Source organism: Ostrinia nubilalis, chromosome 12, assembly GCF_963855985.1.
Source record: "Ostrinia nubilalis chromosome 12, ilOstNubi1.1, whole genome shotgun sequence".
In the NCBI taxonomy this organism is placed as follows: domain Eukaryota; kingdom Metazoa; phylum Arthropoda; class Insecta; order Lepidoptera; family Crambidae; genus Ostrinia; species Ostrinia nubilalis.
This window is the reverse complement of record NC_087099.1, coordinates 8,049,775-8,068,466: the sequence shown is the minus strand read 5'-3', so window position 1 is coordinate 8,068,466 and position 18,692 is coordinate 8,049,775. Positions and strand designations below refer to the sequence as shown.

Genomic DNA, 18,692 nt, shown 5'->3' with positions numbered 1-18,692 from the left:
AATAGCTATGCTAGAGGCTATAAATAATTTAAAAAAATTAGGTGCAATAATTGAATGCAAAAACACTCAGAATCAATTTGTATCCAAAATATTTCTGACCCCAAAACCTAACGGGGACAAGCGATTTATTTTAAACTTAAAACCCTTAAATAAATTTGTTCGTACCGATCATTTTAAAATGGAGGATTACCGCACTGCCTGCAAATTAATACCACACAACGGATACTTAGCCACCATCGACCTAAAGGACGCATATTTTCTAATACCTATAAATCCTTCGGATCGAAAATATTTAAAATTTAAATTTCAGCCTCATAATTCATCTAAAACAATAACATACCAATTCTGTGCTTTGCCTTTTGGTCTTTGCGTGGCTCCTCGAGTTTTCACTAAGATTATGCGAGAAGTTATGGGTTACCTAAGATATCGAGGGCACAAATCCGTCTTTTATTTGGACGATATACTATGTATTGGCGATACCTATGAGCAGTGCGTTAATAACGTAAACGAAACGCTAAGATTACTTAACTGCCTAGGCTTCATGGTCAATTATGATAAGAGTTGTTTGTCACCACAACAATCTTGTAAATTCCTAGGATTTATCTTCAACTCACGAGACTTATCAATAAGTCTTCCTCAAGACAAGCGAAGTAAAATTGCAGAGTTGGTAACCAAATTTTCTAAATTACCGTCATGTTCTATACGTGAATATGCTCAACTCATAGGAGTTCTAGTTTCCGCTTGCCCAGCCGTTAAATACGGATGGATCTACACAAAAATCTTAGAACGACAAAAGTATTTGGCGTTACTGAAATCTGACGACTATGAATTAAAAATAAATTTACCCGACGTAATACTCCAAGATTTACACTGGTGGTCATCAAATATTGACTCCACTTCCAACTTTATGACACACCCAAATTTTTGTATTGAAATTTATACTGACGCTTCTCGATCAGGTTGGGGCGCTGTCTGTAATAACAAAACAAGACGCGGTAAGTGGAAAGACACAGAAAAAATTCGGCATATAAATTACTTAGAGCTGATGGCCGCATTTCTAGGCCTAAAATCTTTTGCTAGCGATTTGTCCAACTGTGCAATATTACTTCGTATTGACAACACAACCGCTATTATTATATGATCAAACGAACTTACCAAGTGAAGTTCGATCTGAATTATCCTGTTTTCGCCGAAGAGATTTATTTTACCGTGTAGTACCCCTGTACGACAAGCCAATCCGCACACAATATTCAGCGTAGTAGTAGTAAAAAACAAAAGAGCGGGCAACCCCACCCCTACCACGCTGTGGGCTCGGTGTCCGAGCGGTCTCATTATATTTAGAGAAGAGATGACATTGACGTTTACCTCCAGGGAGGAAGATATAGAAATCTTCGGGTTGGGAGGGACCTTAAATCTCTTCGGCGAAAACAGGATAATTCAGATCGAACTTCACTTGGTAAGTTCGTTTGATCATATAATTATCCTGTTTTCGCCTCCGAGATTTATTTTACCGTGTAGATGTTTAGAGCATGGATCAATGTCCATGTTAAATGGTTAAGAGAGTAAATGTCAATGTACTAAATACATAATAAAGCAATATTTTTGTATTATAATCGTATTGCATCACTTATTCATAACAATAACAAGTATCACGGTCTCAACAAGATTTTGTTCATTATAGAGTATTATTATATACATTTATTTGTACTTCTATTAACTGTTAAGTACGACTACTGATTGTAAAAAGTTGCCAAGACAGTTGACAGAGCATCCTGTCTATCCAGCACACTGGCTAATTGTGTCAACGTTGACAGCGGCGCAAACCGCAGGCAAGACTGCCGCGTGTCGCGTGCTGTGTGGGCCGAACACCCTCGTGTCGACACTCCTTTCCTATATGTATTTATCCAGTTTCATCTCAGAACTGAGCTTGACGACAGTAGTGGTTAACACCGAATCGATCACAGTGACTGCAAGGCTAACAGCTGATTGTTGTAAAATATAAGCTCACTTGCATTTTAATTAAATAAATAAATAATGTGGTTAATTAAAACTTATTAATTTATTTGGATACAGTTTGACCAGTATTCCAAAACAGTATTAATTTGGATTCCAAGTAACACTGTTGCGAGGAAAAAGTTTGGTTTCTATTTAATAGCACCTTTTAATAGCAATCTTTTGATTCTTGAAACCTGACCTATAAATTATAATATTTATTTAAATAATTATATATTTCAATAAATTATATGATTTCACTAACGATATTGCTAAGCGGTGGTTATTTAATGTTATTATAGGATGCACCCGACTTTAGAATATGCTAAGAAAATAGAGTAAGGTAGGTACAATAAAAAATATTTATTTGTCAGTCATTTGGTGTAGTGGTTTCGAAACGGACTACTATGCCGAGAGGTCCCGGGTTCGATCTCCGGCCGGGCAGAAATTGAAATGATACATTTTAATTTCTGTGATGGGTCTAGGTGTTACTATGTATAATATGTACTTATGTATATAAAAACGGTATTTAAGTATGTTTATATCCGTTGTCTAGGATCCATAGCTTTGCTCAATTTGGGACTAGGAGCGTAGTGTAAAATGTCGAAGGAAGGATATTTATTTATTATTTGCGGAGTGTATAGCGGAGTCTGGTACGTTTTGTTTGATCCACGACTGCCAAATACAAAACTCACTGCCAAGGAAAGGTAAGCTTAAATGGGCAATATGGTACTACTGATGTACCTGTTGCCCCAGCATTCTATTTTTTTTATTTTTTTATTTATTTATTTTTTAGTGAAAAAACGTATTAACGTCTAAAAAAAAAATGTTCGCCATTCTAAGGCGAATTAATTGGAATTAATTCATGTTAATCGTGTAGAAATCTCTACGCCAGACGATAAAATATGAATTATGACTAAATATCAAACAAAGTTCAAGAAACAAAAAATAGGTTTATGTCATGTACTGAAACCAAAGCGTCTAACATTTTCTGAGACAATATTAAACCAAGCTCCTACTCCGTGTCTTTATTCAGACACCTTGATTCAGTCAGCTTCAGTATTATGACTGTGATGATTGAATTTTTATAATCATGCTAAGAAAAAATAACAAAATACTAATTCTCAATTTATACTTCATAGAAAGGGAAGAAAGACTCATTCATTATTATGAGTTTGTGGCAGCGTTATCGATTCGTAAAATAATATCGCATTATTTTTTGGTATTATTAAAAAATGTCCTTAATCTAAACTAAAGGTTACAAGTAGTGGTAGTACTGGTAGGTACCTACATAATACATAGTTTATTTTATGTGGTTGATTCGTTCTTTGACTGACCAAAGTCCACTAGTCCGGTTGTTATTACAAGCGGCCCGATTTCTTTTTTGATGCGTCAATAATTTTCTATTACATTGATTACAATGTAATTATTATTGTGTTATATTTATAAAGGCATAGTTATTATCGCTTTAACGCATAATAAGATACTTTGCTTGTCTAAAAGATTTAGCAAGATAAGAAATGATTCAATGTATTTCATGAAGTCGCATCTCTTCTTATGAGAATTCTAACGTTATACATAAATAATTTATACGAACCAATTGTAAAACAGTACATGGAGTTAAAACTGACCTTTTTTTTATAGTAAATAAATAATAATAATGATGATGAAGCCTTACTTTGTAAGACTATCAATAGTATTATTAGCATTAATCATATTACATTGATTAGTAGGTACAAACCTACATAATAATGTTTTTCCAATACAAGAAAAAAATGACGTCATCTTATATACCGATACCGATACAGTTTAAGGAAGCTCTTAGATTTTATCTATTATTCATAGATACAAGCTGGTGAGACGTCATGAATAAAAAAAATAAACTTTGTAAAAATATCAGGGCTAAAGAAAGGCCGCAAAGAGACAAACAAAAATGTTGCCTGTTTGTTCAGATACAAAACAAACATCCGTTAAAATAAGACCATAATTCTATTTGCTTTTCAGTGGCTATCGTGTTTATGTAATAAACATATATTAATAAGTTTCTTTAAACCAAATGAATCTTTTGTTAAAGTTTAATTGCGGTTAAAATATCATCCCTTTTGAAGTGCTTAAACCACATAAACTTTGTTTAGCATCTTATATAAACACTATCTAAGTCCACCATCTAGGAACATTTTTTTTTTTTTATCAAGTGGGTAATCTCAGAATGTACTCGTGTCGACGGATGCGATTAAGAATATTCTTAATATCAACGTCTCTGCGCCGACGTGTATAATTATTTGTTATGTATAATTAATTATGTTTACTCGCATGGTTATGATGATTATGAAAAAAATCATCTGGGTTCGAATCGGGAATCGAATAGGTATCTCGGTACAATAAATTCTGTAACCGGAATATTAGGTACATTGCATTTAAAATAACAATATTTTAAGCGGCCAGCACATACCTGTACATAGATGGCGCGTCGTCTAGGGACGCGGGTTACCTTGGTGTTCTGGTCGGTCTTTAATGGCGCTTCCCGCGTTGCGCTGGCAGCGCTGGGCATGCGGCGGCGGCGGCGCGGCGCTGCGGCGTAAATAACGGCGCCTGCGCTTGTGGAAGGCGGCGTGGTTGCGCCGCGGGCGGGTGATAGGTCTTAGCCCATCATACCATACAGCAGGGCGTAGCTTGTCGGTACGGCCTCTGTATAAAGCCTCGATTCACACAGTTATGCGAACGGCTAAAGCTTAAATTATATATTCAGTGCAGCAGCCTGGATTAGTTGTCATATCAAATAAATACCTCTTTTCCCGTTTTAGAGGATTATAATGAGTTATAGTTGTCGACCGTCGATGTAATTGGTCGACCGACCGGAAATGTAGAAAGATCTTTGTAAGTTTCCAACAAAAAAATGTGAGACTGATAAGTACTCACAATCACAATGTCAGTTAATATGAGTCGTTGCATAGAAAAAACGACATATTGTCATACTTCATATATAAAGTAGGCATTTATTTCCACTTCGACTCGGTTCGGTCAACAAACCGGCCTAAGGTTTATTTAGAATCTTTTATTCTGACCTTATAATAGCAAGTAATGAATCTACATAAATGCACTTTGAATTTTGATCTGATACTTATTTCTTTCTTACTAGAATTTGTATTTAGACCAATATCGATTGGTGTAATGTATAAAAATACGAAACAACAAAATTATTCAGTTACCCTTTGTAGCATTGAACAATGTGTATGGCCACAGGGTCATCGGTCGTTATAAAAGCAGGCGGAGGCTCGACTGGGGCGAGTGCGTCCGCGGCGCCGGGTCATCATGCTCCAAGACGGTTGATGGTTCATAAGGTGTAAGGCCAAGAAGGCAAGCTCTTAATGTGGGTAGTTTCGTACAAATGCAACATTTTTCTGTATGAGCTCATTATGTTCTGTTTTTACGGCTTTTAAAAATGGCCGAAAAGAAGATACTTAACTCGTAAAAGTGAATAATATTACAATACCTGGCTATCTCGGTAGTTAATATCTCGTTTTTACTCGCTAGAGCAAAAAACGGCTACTGGTTAAAAAATAACCGAACATAAAGTGGCTGCTGGTTAATATCTCGTATTAACGCTACTGGTTAAAAAATGACCCGCAAAAATGACCGAATATAAAGTGGTTGCTGGTTAATATCTCGTATTAACTCGCTAGAGCAGAAAATGGCTACTGGGTAACATCTCGCATTACCTCGGAGAAAAAAATGGCTACTGGGTAACATCTCGCATTACCTCGGAGCAAAAGAATGGCTACTGGGTAACATCTCGCATTACCTCGGAGCAAAAAAAATGGCTACTGGTTAACATCGCGCGTTAACTTGGAGCTAAAAATGGGTCAAAGTTACGCGTCGTGTCACAACGCTTATAATAAAAATGTACGAGCACTTACACAAAATAGTTGTTACAACCAACCTTGTGTTGGGTCTAATTCTCGTCACTACACTGCACAACTTAAAATAATTACGTTTTTTGTCGGTAAAAACGTCCTGGTGACGTCACTAAAGCATTTTTCTTATCAACCGAATGGGGGGTATACAATACCCCCATCTTAGTGCGTTGACAAGATCACTATGGCAATGGTGTGAAGCGCGTGGGATTTGGGTATTTTCATCTTATGTAAATACAAAAGAAAATTGCGCCGATACTGCATCTAGAACTGTTAATCCAGACACCGAATGGACTCTTTCTGATCAGGCATTCCAAAATATAACGCAAAATTTTGGTCAACCAGCAATAGATTTGTTCGCATCGCGAGACAATGCAAAATGTAATCGATTTGTGTCATGGAAACCAGATCCAGATGCAGAATCAGTAGACGCTTTTACTTTAAACTGGCAGGCCGATTTTTTCTACGCATTTCCACCTTTTTCTGTTATTTTAAAATGCCTTAGAAAAATAATCGATGACAGAGCAAACGGTATTTTAGTTTATCCTCACTGGCCATCACAGCCTTGGTTCCCTTTGCTGCAAAAGTTAATAGTTTCAGACGTGCTTTATTTAAACCCAAATAAATACCTTTTACAATCTCATTTCAGAGATTATCATCCGTTACACAAGAAACTTACCCTGGGTGTCGCGAGGCTCTGCGGCAGTCGTTCATCCGCCGAGGCGCCTGTACAGAGTCGGCAACACTGATGTTGGCATCGTTTTCCGACAGTACCATAAAACAGTACGGCACCTCATTAAAACTTTGGTGGCACTTTTGCATAGTTAACAACAAAGATATATTCAAACCATCAAAAAAGACAATCCTCTCTTTTTTAACAACACAATTTAATAATGGTTGTGGTTACGGTAGTTTAAACTCGCACCGCTCTGCCTTATCAGCTTTATTAGGAAATAATATCGGTTCAGATGCCTGTGTGAAGCGTCTTCTCAAGGGAGCATACAAACTAAAACCTACTAGGCCCAAGTATACCAATACATGGAATCCTCAGTTGGTCTTAAATTACATCTCAGCATGGTCCCCTAACAATGCATTATCATTAGAGAAGATCACTAAAAAACTCGCTATTCTACTTGCTATCTGTACCGCTCATAGAATGCAGACACTTTCGCTTATTAAGCTAAACAATATTTTATTTTCGGAAAGTGGAATTAAAATTAACATAACAGATATTATAAAAACATCTGCACCCGGAAGGGACCAACCAGTATTATTTTTGCCGTATTTTAATGAAAATACTAATATCTGTCCAGCTACCGCACTCTCAGACTATATTTCTATGACTAGAAACATAAGATCTGAGGATGCTAATAATCTTTTGTTAACCTACAAAAGACCACACAAACCAGCTACTACACAGACCATCAGCAGATGGGTAAAACAGGTCTTGTCGGAAAGCGGCGTCGATACCAGCGTGTTCGGCGCACACAGCACGCGCCATGCGTCCACCTCAGCCGCACGATTAACTGGCGTCAGTATAGAAACTATACGTAAAACCGCAGGTTGGACTAGTTCATCCAATTCCTTTGCTCATTTTTACAACCGAACCATTGTTAATGAGGGAGAGTTCGCCCGATCAGTTTGTTTATCGTCAGAACATCAATAAAAGACTGATTAGTACCCTATTCTAAGTAATAAATAATCATAAGTTTATTATAATTATAACTAAGGTTATTTAATTATGATTTGAGAAATTGTTTTTCATTAATCATAGAATATTTTCACCTAAGATTGAAAATTGTTTTAGTTCACATGATTACATTATGTTTTTCTATGTTATGTGAATAAAAATCACATTAAGATCATAAAATGTGTTTCTTTCCAAAACTTTCTTCTCTTAACATCTACGTTGTAATTATATCATATCTGAAGGATGAAGCGAAGAAATATAATATATGATCAAACGAACTTCACAAGTGAAATTCGATCAATATTATATGATTCGCTTCATCCGAAGATATGATCACCCACCCTCCCTAAAGTTTTATCATCACCCTAATAAGGAAAGTTTTGAAATAACATACACTCTGAAAAATGAACAGCGCGCCGACATGGCGACGGCAGACTGAGTAAACCGGAAGTAAGCGGGTAGTCAGTTAAATACTTTTTTATTTGAATCTCTAAAATCTGTGTGAATGTTGCCTGGTAAACAGGGGGACTACGTTGTAATTATATCATATCTTCGGATGAAGCGAATCATATAATATTGATCGAATTTCACTTGTGAAGTTCGTTTGATCATATATATTACCTAAGACCTATCAATCAGACTTATTCATCTCGACTTTTTCTTTTATTATCCTAAAATTGAGGCCAATAAACTCTATGCATAGGATTAACAAACTTTTTTTGGCACTAATGTGACATAGATTCCTAAAAAGGAATTTAAGTGATTCGACCACAAAGCAATAAAAAACCCACTCATAACAGCTGGCGAAATGCGCTAAGAGTTTGACATCATCAGCTGTTTCTTTGAGTTTACGACGTATTTTTAGACTTAGAGCACCCGCCCAAATAACACCTGCAAGAGTAGCACCTGGCCTATTCCACTTAGAGCACCTATCTATATTTTGGGCAGGCAAATAAATTCCACGAATAGCACCTGCCCAAAATATTAATACGTGCTCTAAATGGAATAAGCTAAAGGGTTATTTGTGCGGGTGCTCTAAGTGGAATACGTCGAATTTACTAGCTACAGCAACCTATCGATGAACTTTTAGAACAACACGGTCAAAGAGCATTCAACACTCAGCATTCGGTTTCACAACTGCCGCGGGCCGTAACCATGTCGAGGAAAAACGTGCGACGGGAAAAATAATAAGTCATTGTACCAAATGCTACTCGCAAAGGAAACTCGATTGACATTGTCTGAGGCGAACAGGCTTAATTACATTTAATTGTCCCAAACGAATTGCAGAACTATACTAGGCTTTGTTTTGAACTGTACATACATCTAAGTACATCAGGTCAACTGGCCAGAACAATGTAACAATTGACAATCAATAGCTATGTTCACTATGGTTTGTCCGCGCGGGAGTATGAGGCCCGGTTTACACCAAGACGGAGCGGAGCGGAGACGAGAGGAGATGGCGGCGAAGCTAGTAGACAGGTTATTTCCACCAAAGCGGAGCGGAGAAGAGCCGAAAGTGCAATATTATACTATTTAGGGTAGATTCGACCAAACAAGAGTAAATATTAATCTAAGAATAAAACGTCACTTTTGACATATTTTCCATACTGAAACTGTCAATGTGCCAGTTATACTTACTAGGAGTTATTATCTGATAAAATTTTGGTCGAATCGGGCCTTAGTGCTTAAAGAAAACTCTAGGAAAAACCTAACCTAACCTAACCTTTCCAAAAGTGTACTGTAAATAGCTGAAGATAAAATTAATTAGGTACCTACTGAAAAACATTTCCAAATAAATAGCTGAAGATAAAATTAACCAATTAGGTACTGAGGGAAATACGAAAATCGAGCTAACTTCGACTGGAAAATAGAGTAAACATTATTAATAAAGTTTGTAACATTGTTAAAAACAAACACTTCCAAGTATCAAGACAACCTAACTATCTATATTTAGCCATACGCCGAATACCGAATAATCGGTAAAATTTTTGACGGTCGTGTTTATTCTGAGAGTCTGTTCACTGAATCTACTTAAAAATGGATTTTGCCTGCACCACAGCACAAACTACAGTATTTTATTTAAAATTACAATTAGACATTTAATTGACACTTTTATGGATTCGTTTCTCAATTACTAACCAATTTTGTGGATTCTAATGTGAAGTAAGTAAGTCAGACAAATGTTTCTTCTAATTATTTATCACTTAGTCTAAAGCACCAATTATTGTAAGTATTTATAAGCCAATTTGTTTAATCTACCGATAGCAACAGTTTTCGTAAAACTCACAAAAATCGTGATTTTCACATTAAATAGTAAGTACTTATTTTCGCTTACCTATAAGTACCTACGTGCTGAAAATCGTGAAAGTAATTAACAATCACTTTATGTAATATATTATCATCTATCTATACTTATAATAAATCTGTAGAGAGGTCAATTCTGTACATGAAATATATTTTCAAAATAACTATCAGGGGGTGATTAGTGATCGATACTGATGCCAAAAATGCAATCAGTAACATTTTTGTCTGTCTGTCTGTCTGTCTGTCTGTCTGTCTGTATGTTCCTTATAGAAACAAAAACTACTTGACGGATTTTAACGAAACTTGGTACAATTATTCTTCGTACTCCTGGGCAGGTTATAGGATACTTAGGAATTCCCACGGGCACGGGAATTAGCGGGAAAATCCTTTTGTATGAAAAATCTAAACTGCTTAAGTTAGACGCTTGAAATTTGGCATGCAGGTACTTTAGTAAACCTAAAGCTTAGTTACAACAGGATATTGCAAAATTCCCACGGGAACGGGAGTTAGCGGGAAAAAACATTTGTATGAAAAATCTAAACCGCTTTAGTTAGACGCTTGAAATTTGGCATGCAGGTACCTTAGTAAACTCAAAGCTTAGTTACAACAGGATATTGCAAAATTCCCACGGGAACGGGAGTAAGCGGGAAAAAACATTTGTATGAAAAAATCTAAACCGCGTAAGATAGATGAAGGGGGGAAAACGGGATCCACGCGTACGAAGTCGCGGGCGGCCGCTAGTTCAACATAATTGCAATACAAGAATAAGGCTAATTTCAATTATGAAACTTAATTGTACTAAATTCTTCAATCAAATTATCGAAATCAAATTGCATAAATGTTATTTCGCGCGATGCACTTTAGGATAATGTTTCCAAAGTCATTAATTTTTTATAAAAATTAAGGAAACATTTTTGAGTAGCATCCTCAAAGCGTATAATAGGTAGGTATATGGAAAACAAAAAATAGAAATGAGGAATAAAAATTATCCTTATATTCTACAACCTTAAATAAAAGTATTTTAATTCGATTTTTATACCTAACATACCTGTGTTATGTGTGCCTGCTTATTATTATTATCTTATCTATTAACCAGATAGATATAGGTGATGAGTATTGTTTTTTATAATGAGCTACTGTAATATTTGTTCCTTCAGAAAATATTGTCATATGTAATTAAGTAAACAATTTCATACATTTAATGTCACTTACGAAAGCTTATTTTGTTAGATTAGACACTTGTACAAGATACAAAAATCATTTATTTCATCTAACACTCCAATTAACATATAATATTATTATGTAAAAGAAAATTACATTTTTAATAATTAGGAACTAATTTATATTAGGTAATTGCTATTAATTTGATAATACTTTACAGCTACTCAATTAAATTAATGTCATACAAATACTTAATTGAAATTTATTTGGCTCGCTGTCTACCATTTCCGTTAAGTAAATATGAATATTATAGTATCATTTATAACAATTCGTACTTAATTCATATTAATTACTTCCGATAGTTCGAAAAGTGCATAATGCCTGGCACTTTACTATGTGTTAATTAGTCGATTGGTCAGTATTAATTGGTTAGTATTAACAATAATTTCTCCTAAACTTATATAATAATGTACTAACGTACACTCATCTACTATTGTTTAACATTATAGGTGTCGTTTTTTGAATAACAAATACTAATAAAGTTGTAGTTACAAACTTACAACATTTGGTCTTAAATTTAAAAAAATCTTTAAATATTTTCTTCATACAAGAGCATTGCACCCATAAATTTCAATTTAGTCAAAATACATTGAGTATACATAAATACATACCTACAACAGCTCTTCAAACACATTAAAACCATCGGAATATTCCTGCGGTTATATCAAGTGGCTGTCGACAATATGCTATGTAATTTACTAATTACTGTAAACTGCAACTTCGTTTATGTAAGACACGCATGAAAATCATTTTCCAGCCAGTCATTCCATGATACCTGATATTTGTATCGAACTGCTTCTAGAAGAAGGGTCTACCTACATCTCAAGAACTTGATTGCTAATAGAAATTAAAAAAAAACCCAGGTTTCACATTATAAACTTAGATCTGTGCATATAAACAAAACTTCCTCTTATTACAAATACCAAAACATTCGAGAGAAGAAATCATAAACTAATTAATGAAAATTGTGAACTTACAAAGTTACAATGATTTTAAGCTTTTTATTTTTGGAAGCTCGTAGCGTAAATAAGCTAGATTTAATCTTACAAACACACATGCATATTCCCGTACAAAGCCTTTCTATTTGTGATAAATGGTTTAATTATCACCTATTCGAATAACTATTCAACCCGTATACTTCTACTTTCCTACTAAAAACTACCTATATTTTGAATCCTCAAATTGTCAAAATATTTAATTATGTCCAAATAGATTTATATGTATTTACACTTATTTCTTTGTATTTTTCATTTGTCAATCACAAAACAAACTTACCGTCAGATCAGGCGCCGGTCGATCACAATCACAAACACCAAATTAACCGCAACTGACGCTCGATCAAGTGCGCGCGCGCACCACTACACGGACTAAGCCTTGTGAAGGGAGCGGGCGCCACTTTATACTGAACGGCGGGGATGATCAGGTAGGGTTCCTAGGACATAAGATAATAATTAAAATAATAAATTAATCATTTTTCTGAAAATGTATTTATTAATTATTTTGTTTTATTTAATTATTATAAATGTTTATTACTTAACAACATACAACAAGTTAGGAAATACTAAGTTCGTAATAGAAAATAGGTATCGCTTTTTACTTATACCATTTTCTTCTTTTTTTTCTGATTAATTGTGTGCAGTGTTTTTAGCGAGATTAATACATTCGTGTTTATTTACATTTTAATGACGTAAAACTTGATAGTTTCGGGAATAGTGAGAACTATGTTATGTACCTATACTTTTTAACTGTAGATAAATCGGATAAGACTGCACTGGATTAAATCGACAGATAATAGCAGTCCATCTTATTACCTAGTCATTAATACATTATCACATCTGTACTGAAATCACATCGAAGCAATTAGTCCAACATCTTATCTCAAACTGAAGCTCAAGCTATCGTGATAGCAAATAAACAACCTTAAATATGCACATAATTTACTAGTTTAGGTAATCTCTAACTATCAATTCAACCGAATGACTCAAGAACGTAATAAATGCTCGTGCTCATCTAAATGCTCATGTTCATCAGACTATCATTAGACTGGCCGCTCATTCATCAAATAAATTGTAAGAAAGCCTACTTAGATAATCTCCTGTAATTAAACGTAAAGTATCAACTTTGCACTTTACAAAAACCGGAAAGACACATCACAAAAATTTACTGGAAAAGAATGCCTCATGTCATTAAGTTCGCCTTTTATTATGTTAGATAAAGTTTTGAATAAATAAATCATTAAACACACAGGCATCTGTCATCATCGATAGATGCCAGCCTGTGTGATGCATTTTTGGCGAGTAATGAATAAATAATTTAATTTAAATGTAGCAAATAGGAGGACAACAAACAAAAATCTTCCATTATAGGCGCATTAAGTAGTTTATTTCTGACCTGCCTGTTGCTTGCAGCTCCCAAAGCGCTGCTTTGGTTTGCCGTTGTTGACATTAGGACAAACTCTAAATTGGGATTTGTCCTAATGTCAACAACGAATAGACGTAGGCTTCATTGAGGTTTAGGCTATATTAAGTCCTATAATAACGGACCCTCAGGACTCTTAAATCGAAGCTAAAAATAGGTATTTGTGTCCTATTTTGTCCTTCAGAGACAGGTTGGACCAGTTATTTGGTGTAGGTCAAGATGATCTCGAAACATAAGACAAACATAATGCTTTATTACCGTTTTGATTAAGGATTAAGCTCGCCAGTTATGGCTTTATTGAACTGGACCAGACAAACGAAACGAAAACTTACGAAAAGTTTTTATTTATCTATTCGCTATTTTCATCACCAATTTTATACATGCTACTATATTAAAAAACGGAGTGAAATGAAATGACTGAACAATCCGTAATTTTCAAAGGTTCCCATGTTCAATTTAAAAAATATAAGATCTTAAAAAAGCGAAAATTAGATTGGTTCATCCCTAACATACTTAATGTATTCTAACGAGAGCAGCTGTCCATAACAAATGCTATTTGTTTAAATGTAGGTATTTGTTTTTCATAATTAATAAAATATTACTGAAAATAAATGGAATTAAAATGCATCGTGTCAATAAGTAACTAGTACAAAGTTTAATGACGTTTGTCATCTAGACTCCCTAGGGGACAAATTAAAACAAAGTTATAGTTTTAGGTACCTATTTCACGGTGGGTTTTTATATTCTGCATTCATTTTGACACTACATTAAAACGTGTTATCTATATATATGTTACGGTTAATGTGATAAATTGAAAATTATTAATAATAACCGGTTATTATGAATAATTACCGACAGTCGCGGTAAAAGTGATAAATTAATCACATTTAGCAGTGATTATTTAATAATTCAACCTTAGTACTAACAAATTTCATAAAAGAGAACAACATCTTGTGTACGTGCTCGTGTACAGCCAAACTTTTGAACGTTTTGATATCATAAATATATTAATATAATTTGGCATTAATGAGTTTGGAATGTTTCTTGCATTATATTACTTTTCCATGATGCCTATAACATAATGTTTTGATTTAAAGTGAAAAATAGGTTAAGGTGCGGCGGGGGTGGCCCTTGGGCCACCCCTAAGCCGCCTATTTAGTTTTATACACACATAAATGACCTCATATTAATCACATTTACCAAATCATGCGGTAATTATTCATAATAACCGGCGATTATTCATAATTTTCACATTTATCACTATCACTTTGACCGTAATCTATATATATAAAAGAAAGTCGTGTTAGTTACTCCACTTATAACTCAAGAACGGCTGAACCGACTTAGCTGAAAATTGTCAGGGAGGTAGTTTAGAGCCAGGAAAAGGACATAGGATACTTTTTATCCCGTTCGAAATTTAAAAAAAAAGTCTGCTTATTTATTGCCATTAAAAGGCGGAACAAAGTTCGCCGGGTCAGCTAGTAACATATATAAAAGAAAGTCGTGTTAGTTACACCACTTATAACTCAAGAACGGCTGAACCGATTTAGCTGAAAATTGTCAGGGAGGTAGTTTAGAGCCAGGAGAAGGACATAGGATACTTTTTATCCCGTTCGAAATTTAAAAAAAAAAGTCTGCTTATTTATTGCCATTAAGGCGGAACAAAGTTCGCCGGGTCAGCTAGTTAAGTATAAATTAAAGATTCTTTTTCCGTAGATTACCTTTTACCTAACTTTTCTGTGGCGAATGGAAATTCCAAATAATCACTGGGGCACCATTCATTCCTAAAGCATTAATTTTATTTGAATTCCAAAAAGAAACAACACAGCCGCTTTGGTCATAATGGAAACTATCTACATGTTCCGCCATAAATTCACCTTAATGAAATGGGTTGAAACCTGTGATTTGATTGCATTTTATTTTGAAACCTGGAAGGTGTCACCTGTCTTTGTATTTATAATTCGAATTGATCGAACCATAACTTTTACTTTGAATAATCGTTTTTCTCCACTAAGCCTAGTCGCAGACCATCGATTTTTCGTCGGCCGATAGTTTAATCGGGCAGTTGATCAGTAAGTGCGCACATTAAGTACACCGATTTGATTTGGCCGATTCTTCATACAAATTAAAATCGGGCCCAACTATCGGCCAACTAAAAATCGGTCTGCGCCTAGTCTTAGGCTGAGTTGCATTATCTAACTTCAACCACAACTATAACGATAACCGGTGTTTTTTGTATGGAGTTTGACAGATTTTTGACGTTTGTTACAGTAACGTACGATGGTGGAACCCAGCCTTATTGTAGTATAGCGTCATTGCAAGTCCCGAGACATTCCAGCTTTTCCCGGAAGCTCTTCCCTGATTCGTATTTATGACAGGTCACGCAGTAACATCCCAGTTTCATAGGACAATTGTGGCGAGTGGAAGTCAGAATTGCCAACATTCATCCGTCCCTACTTACTGAATTATTACTGAAGCAAAAACTTAGACTATATGGCAGTGTATCAGTCAACGGACGCTACGAGCTACGAGCTACTGGATAAAACATCTCCATCAGTTGGCATCACTGAACACTGTTTAGGCTGAGTTGCACCAACTTACTTTAACCGTAACTATCATAATGACCGGTGTTTTTTGTATGGAGTTTGACAGATTTTTGGCGTTTGTTAAAGTTAAAATAAGACAGTGCAACTCAGCTTTAGTTGTTGAAATAGAAATTATTGTTTTATTCAATAAAAAATTGGTTACGGTCTACCTTATAATACTCGATTCAATGCCATTTAATTGTTCAATGACTGAAAGTTTACCCAAAACCCAATCTCAACCTTCCTTGAAGTCTAGGCATGCATTTATGTAAGAATTTTAACTAAACAACAATTCATCACCATAAATCTTAATTCCCGAGCTAATAACTTAATCCGAGCACACGCTTCGTTCCATTTTGTTCACTTACGCAATTTGCTATACTCAAGGCGAAATTCGTGGATATATGCTCAAGGGCAGCGATTGTTCGCCAGAACAAAAGTTTTTATGGTTATATCCATAGCCGATCATTAACTAAGGGCGTTTTGACCACTGTTAGCGTAAAAGCAATTACGCGAGTGCTATTAACATGAAATAAAATTTGTTTGATTGTTTGTGATTGTCAATGGTTGGTGAATCCAAGATTTTGCTCTGATGCATGATATCAGTATCATATCACTGTGTATAGTAAATAAAGTTTCAGTAAGATAACATCAAGATTAGGATCAAAAGTCAATTTCAACTAAGTAACTAGTATTATGTAATTCAGGCCTGTTATTGGTTAATTTTAATCATCACCCACTAATATATATTTTCTTATCTGTCTTATTCTGGACCTGATGAGTCTTTTTTGAATGAAGGTCCAGAATTTCCCGGCCACTCAGAAAGATTTGCAAAAATTTGTTAACCTATAGAACTATGATCTGAGCTATAGAACCATTTTTCATTTTCGCATTTAATTTCTAAGTGTACCTGTAGTGACGTTTCAAATACGAGCCTAAATTAACTCACTGCAGAAAACTAGCTGTCGAAACCATGGTAACTTGAATTGAATTGCGCACGACTACATGTTATTATAATATAAACAGAGGTAGGCATTGGTGTTTACGAGTAGATAATGCAATACCTGTCACTCAACAGTGCTGCAGTAGTGCCAGCTACTCAGTAAGCGCAATAATATGGTAGAACTTTCTTTGGGCTATATTTGACAGGCAGTAAAAATAGTGCGTATTTCATTGAAAAACAAGTGCGAGTCGGACTCGCGCACCGAGGGTTCCGTAGGTATACATATAACTTCGGTTTGGTTACAGCTTAAAGGGACTATAGATCTGAGTATTTGATATGAATTTACGTGTTCATGAGAAAAGGAGTAGTAAGTTTAAAATTAAAAAAAAAACTACTTACTAGATCTTGTTCAAACCAATTTTCAGTTGAAGATTGTATGGTAATGTACAACATATTATTATTTTTTTTGTTTTATCATTCTCTTAATAGTTTCGGAAAAAAGTGGCTGTGACATACGGACAGACAGACAGACATGACAATTTTAAGGGTTCCGTTTTTTGCCATTGGGCTACGGAACCCTAAAAATCAGTATCTTGTTCCTTATTTGTAATTACAGTCTATGTATCTTGAAATAAAACTAAGGTCAGTTATAAATAAATGGTCCTCGTAAAGGTTTTAATCAGTAACACAAATCCTGTATAATAATGAATGATTTGTTTACTTTCATGAAAGGTCATTGAGTTGACCCTGATCATTCATAACATCATCATTAATAGGCGAAATAAACAATGGTGATCATGATTCACATTGGAAGCAGGAAGGTAATAGTGAAAATTAATGTTAAGAACTAGTTAACTTGTAATGAATCACTACAAGAGGAAGATACAGTAGAAGTAATAGCTATCACAAGGAAATATTGAAGATCTTACAATAAACCTAATTTTTGAGTTTTGACAAACGTCAAAAATCTGTCAAACTCCATACAAAAAACACCGGTTATCGTTAAAGTTACTGTCAAAGTTAGGTGGTGCAACTCAGCCTTATTTAGTCTCACTACTTGCTAGCACTTGCACTATGCACCCAAAGATATTCCACAGTGACATTGGTAATAATCCAATTTGTGTATATGTATAAAAGTAGCACCACTTTACCTACAGTAGGCTAACTAGGCTCTCCTGAGTCTACACCCACTATGAAGACAATTGTGGACTGGGACAAACTCAAGGTAAAACTTGGGAACTGTCAGAGCCCACAACTGTCCTCAATCCCCGACGATATAGTTTCGCCTCACGAAACTATTCACGCGATCGATGCGCTCACTAGTCACATCTCGGTCGCCATCGGCGACTCGTCTAGGCAAGTGCCTGCGATGGCTAACCACCGTCTCAGGTTGCCGGACGACGCGCGAGAACTATTGAGGGCAAAGAACGCAGCCACTCGCGACTATGACGCTTATCCAACCGAGGAAAACAGAGTCCGCCTACGTTCCTTACAGCGCGCTGTCAAGGCTCGTATCGCGGAACTCCGTAACAATCAGTGGGATGATCTACTTAAAGAAATCTCGCCATCTCACCAAGCCTATTGGAAGTTGACGAGAGCCTTTAAGTCTGACACCGTAGCGTCCA

The 18,692-nt window shown here is 35.4% G+C and overlaps 1 protein-coding gene across 3 annotated transcripts in view; it reads right to left on the bottom strand.

The window, feature by feature from the left end:
• Window positions 1-12,483, bottom strand: part of LOC135076889 (peroxidase) — a 140,018-nt gene extending 127,535 nt beyond the window's left edge. For all 3 annotated transcript variants that reach the window (XM_063971399.1, XM_063971401.1, XM_063971400.1), the window contains exon 1: window positions 12,397-12,483. The gene's annotated coding sequence lies outside the window, so the exon portion shown is untranslated. The remainder of the gene's footprint in view (window positions 1-12,396) is intronic.
• Between the last annotated feature and the right edge of the window lie 6,209 nt (window positions 12,484-18,692).